The sequence below is a fragment of the Poecilia formosa genome, unplaced genomic scaffold (assembly GCF_000485575.1).
Source record: "Poecilia formosa unplaced genomic scaffold, Poecilia_formosa-5.1.2 Scaffold176, whole genome shotgun sequence".
In the NCBI taxonomy this organism is placed as follows: Eukaryota; Metazoa; Chordata; class Actinopteri; order Cyprinodontiformes; family Poeciliidae; genus Poecilia; species Poecilia formosa.
In genome coordinates, this window is record NW_006800115.1 from 343136 (window position 1) to 348253 (window position 5118).

Sequence of the window (5118 nt, forward strand, 5' to 3'; positions counted from 1 at the left end):
ACTTTCAGATGCTTCCCCGCGCCAATTAGCACACCTGAATCAAATGAATGGCTGGTTAGCAGGTCTGTTCGGAGATGATCCTGGTCTGTTGGAGTAAAGATGCATCGAAAAGTTGCAGGACGGTAGCTCACGAGGATTGGATGTGAGCACCCTTGGTTTATTATTTTTGTTAGCAGCTAAAGCTAGCCAAGCAGGTGTAGCACCGGGTATCGGGTCGTTAAACAAACATTAAAACTGTCAGAAAGGCTGTTTGAGTTAACATTATTTAGCTGCGGAGTCGTTTTCTTGAAGTTTTCGGCTATAGATGGCATAATGGGGAGAGTGGCTGTGCTGGACCGGTGGTTTGATCTATGCGTTCAAAGCTAAGCCAAAATGTTTTTGTCTCTATAAATAATAATGATAATAAACAATGACATATTGGCTGCCTATTTTTTTCTTATGTTTATTTATTATCCTAATTTGTCTGCTATTTATCCTGTTGTTCCTCCAGGCTGGGGAAACCAGGCATTCTTCTGTTGGTTCATGTGCTTCGTCCTACATCCAAAGGCCACAAGAATCCAAAACAGCTCATGTCAAACTGTGGACCTTGTTTTCAAATATGTGCAGGTATGTGGTTATTCTAATGATCCTACTTCTTTGTAGAAGCACTTTCTCATAGGCTTTGTTTGCTATCTGAATGTAGCTGTGCTGCTAAATATATTTAATAATTTTTATTATTTGTCTTCTTATCATTATGTCAAAGATGCAAACCAGTGTTGAAGCCTTCCTCATTGCCGTGCAACCAGGATAGCCCTTCCTGGGGCTGTGAAAACTCAGTGAAAACAAGAGCAGCACCAAAGACACTTCACCTTCAGTACAAAGTACCACGAATTCCTCTACAACGTCTGTAAATTAATCCAGCCTACAGTTTTCAACATTGATGTGACTTGCACGACAATTGAGAAGTTTAAGATCCTTGCTTTTACTTTACCTGGCAGAGTGGAAACTCTTTATTATGATGATCAGCATACTGTATCAATAAGAGGATTTGTTTTATCTTCTTCCAATTAAGGACTTGGTTTATTACAGTCCCTGTGGCAAGCAGTTTTCTGCATGGTCAGCATTGAAGGCCATATTGTCTTTGAGAGGGTCCAGCCAACATTCCAGACTGGACAGTGTTGTCCATCTTCTTCATCTTCAACCTCCAATATCAATATGAGGCAGCCAAGACTTTGGAGTTCATTCAACGGTAAAACCATTCCTATATTTTTTTTTACAATGACATGGTTTTAAAGTACTAAAGCAAGTTATGATTGACATTTGACAAAGGTGGTGATGTTTTCTCTTTACGTAATTAAAAACAGCTTTATTTGTATATTGTACCAGCTGTATTCAAAATGCCACACTATTTGTATTCTCAGGAATTTTCCCATTTTTGATTTAGTTTTTTAGTCGCTTCATTGGGATTAACCCAGAAAGGGGCACAAAAGCTGGTCATGAGAAGATGGTATCCAAAAAGACAAGAAAGACCATTCAAAAGAAAAAGTGACGGTTAATGTTCAGGTTTCCACCCTCATCAAAAACCTGATGGACTTTGAGTGGCATCTCATTCAGGTTAGTTGTTGTTTTCTTTTCTTTGAAATCTTTCTGTTTCCATATTATTTAGGATCTAAAATGTATTGTCTTTTCTTTTTCCATGTTGGACGGTGCCTTCATCTGCGTCTAATAAAGTAAGTGTCACTTGGACTCTTGAAAACCATTAATAGTTCACATTTTAAAACCCTGTTAATACTAGAATTCCACATTATTTCAGTCGTGTTGAATTTTAGGTTTTGGAAGTAATTTTTCTTTGATTTGTTTAGTGATACCCAAAGCATGGATATTTCTTTAAGAACTGTGTTCTTATGTTCATAAGATTGTAAAAATTAATGAGTTAAACCCAGTTTATGTCACTGTAAACTGAAAGTCTTCAATTTTTATTCCAGTGTTGGTGAAACTATGTATGGACTTTGAAGGCCTATTTTTTACCAGTTCTCTGAGGAATGGTTTTGTGTTATTTGTTTTGAATGTTTGAATATACTGGAAATATATGTGGTTTGAGGCATGTGATGCCTTTAAATAAAAATTCTGTTCTGACGGTTACTTATCACATCCTCTTTTGTGTTGTGTGAAGTTCTGATTATGCAGATTATGCATTTTAGAACGGCACCAATTGTAGCACTTCTAAGAAGCCTACACTGGATCAGGTATTAATGTTCTATCGTAAAACTAAGATTGTACTTTAAAAAGTATAATTACAGTTTTCTTGGCAGTAGTTTACTCATAAAGTGAATGCAGTAGTAAAACTAAATTTACAGTAAAAATACTGGAACCTACAGATGCCAGTATTTGAAGGTATATTTACTTTCACCACTGTATTTTACGGTGGCCAACAGGTACAAACACCCAGCAAAGACGCAAAAAACACATGCAACCAAAAAGAGATGCAAACAAAAAATGCTGAAAACAGAAGTGATCCAGACCACTAGGGGGAGTCGAACAAAGAACAGCTGTGTCCGAAGTCAGGTTTTGCATCTTTGGGTCCTTGACGACCGGAAGAGAGAAGCTGTAGCTTTCACCTAGCTGCTTAGCCTCTACCTTGGCGTTATGTTGCTTAGCAACCGTGACAACGTGAATCACGTAGCGGCGAAGAAAAAAAACGGACTCGAAATATTTTTTTTTTCCTGATTTCTCTATTACTCTTCACTTTTCATATTAAAGGCTGTTGCATATTTAAAAAATCTGTTAGTCTGGTTCTAAAATGTTCAAACACGTATAGCACATTTACACAAGGAATGTAAGCAAAGTATCCCTTTTCAAATACTCTCCAGATCTCAGGTAAGACAATACAGTTTAATCAAACTATTGTATTTTTAGGCTTAACTTTAATCAGTCAAAGCGATTTGTTCAGGAATAAATGAAATATTTTAGTGAACCAAAATATTACAACTAGATGTTACCTGACTTAATATATGTGTTTAACTGTCATTTGGGAAAGCCCAAATGAGTCAGGTGTTCTAAACCTGGACCAGCTGGCAGCAGGCGAGGGGAGCTGGGTGTTAATACAGCGGGAGCAGACGGCTCCGAAAACGTTGGACAGATATTGCAATTAGGTGACGCACTGATGAACCGAGCAGAAATGTGAGATTTGTACATCTACATTCTCGCCTAGAAACATTGTTTAAATCATGTTGTGTCACAGTTGCTAAGCAACATTTTGCCGAGGTGGAGGCTAGGCAGCTAGCTGCAGCTTCTCTCTGCAATGCTCTCTGCCTTCGCAGGACCCCTCTTCCGTAGACCGGGTCGTTTCTTAAGCCCATGACAGAATAAGCTTGACCCTGAACTCGGACACAAAGCTCTAGTGGTCTGGAACACTTATTTTTATATATATTTTTTGCATCTCTTTTTTTGTTTGCGTCTTTTCTTTGTTGTATTTGTTTTTCTCGTGTTTGCTGCGCATTTGCACCTGTCGACCACCGTAGTATTTTAACAATTCTGTATTTTAGTTCTGCTGGGCTCCATATGGTTATGTGTATTTGTTATAAGTTGCATTGTGATCACCAGGCACGGAGCCCCCCCAGACCCCCTGGCTGGGGGGGCTGCTGCCCCCCAAACCGGGCCGGATGGGGGCCCGGGCCTGGAGGTGCCAGGGAGGGAGGAATGGTTTCAAGTCATTGAAATATGTGATTATAGACAGAGAAAGTGCGCCCTCGCCTGTTGAGAAGGGTGTATTTAATGTTAAATACCCCTCCCCCCACTCCCGCTCAAAATTTCAGTTTCTCTCCACGTAAGGGGCCCGGTGATTCCTTAGGGGCCCGGTGATTGGTTAGGGGCCCGATAATTGGCCCTGCCCCCGGGCCCGATGCTGACTTGTTCCGCAAGTGGTGATCACTGTTATGTGTAGAGTGTTATAGGGTTCCCCTGTCTGACTCTGCTGACTCCCACTCACATGTGATGGACCTGTCATGTGGGCGGGGAATCAGGGGAGCGAGTGGACCAGGACCGATGCTGATTTGACAGAACACCGGAAGAGCGGAGAGTTCAGTGTGTTGGCAGTGAAGCTATTCAGTTGAGTGTAACGGTTTGTTAGAGGCGCAGCTGCAGCCTAAGGAATAGCAGCTTGCTCTTATTTCTAATAAACCCTGTTGACGGTACTACATCTGCGGTGTGTTGGCGTCATTACAGTATTTACTTACAGTACTACACCACTTTAAAAGGTAATTACAGGATTGAAAAGGTAAATTTCCAGTTAAATACTGGTATCTACAGACGCCAGCTTTTTTTTCTCCGTTTTTTGGAAAGAAAAGTAAAAAAAAAAAAAAAAAAATTGGCGTCTGTAGCTACCAGTATTTTTTTTTTATCTTTCAGAAAAATGGTAGATTACTGTTCTTTCAAAAGAACGGTAAACTACTGGCAGCTACAGACGCCAGAAGTTTACCGTTATTTCACAGTATCTATACCGTACTTGCATTGACGGTAAATTTACAGGATTATTTCTTAGAATGTATACAAACACTAATAATGACACAAATAATGATTAATACTGAATAATATATATTGGATACATGTTTATATGCATGTATGTATATGTGGTCAAGCACTGGATGGTGAATGTCACTCTGTATTTGTTCCATTTGTATGACTTGTAACATTCGAACATTTTCAGCATTAATGCCTGTTTAATACTTAGACAAATCTCATTATTTCTCAAGGTAGTAACACTAAGGAGTTTTGGCCAGGTCCTGGAACTGGTAAACAGACCTGGGTGGTGCACAGAAGGTAAAATGGGTGAACAACAGAGACTACAGTCTGAAAGGCCAGTGCTCAAGAGTTGATTTGCATTTACCTGGCTCCCACCAACTTCTTTTTAATATGAAAGCCTCTCTTAGGCCCAAGGGGAGGGGGACAACGCGGACACACACAGTTTTTGACAAATCTTGGCAGTGCCCTACAATTTCCCATTCTGACAAAAAACTCTTGCCGATATCTCAATGCGCATGGCAGAACTAGGTGTCAATAACTAACATTTCACGAAAATTCCACTTTCTGGAGGTCTAGAGGAAGACTTCAAGTGTACTAATTTGTATTCTCTCTGTGCTT

At 39.9% G+C, this 5118-nt stretch overlaps 1 long non-coding RNA gene across 1 annotated transcript; it reads left to right on the plus strand.

Annotated features, from left to right (window-relative positions):
- Nucleotides 1–1014: 1014 nt before the first annotated feature.
- On the plus strand, nt 1015–1797 carry LOC107837794 (uncharacterized). Its single transcript, XR_001663837.1, has 3 exons — nt 1015–1228; nt 1432–1593; nt 1711–1797. It is a non-coding gene; the product is annotated as an uncharacterized LOC107837794 (long non-coding RNA).
- Nucleotides 1798–5118: the final 3321 nt, after the last annotated feature.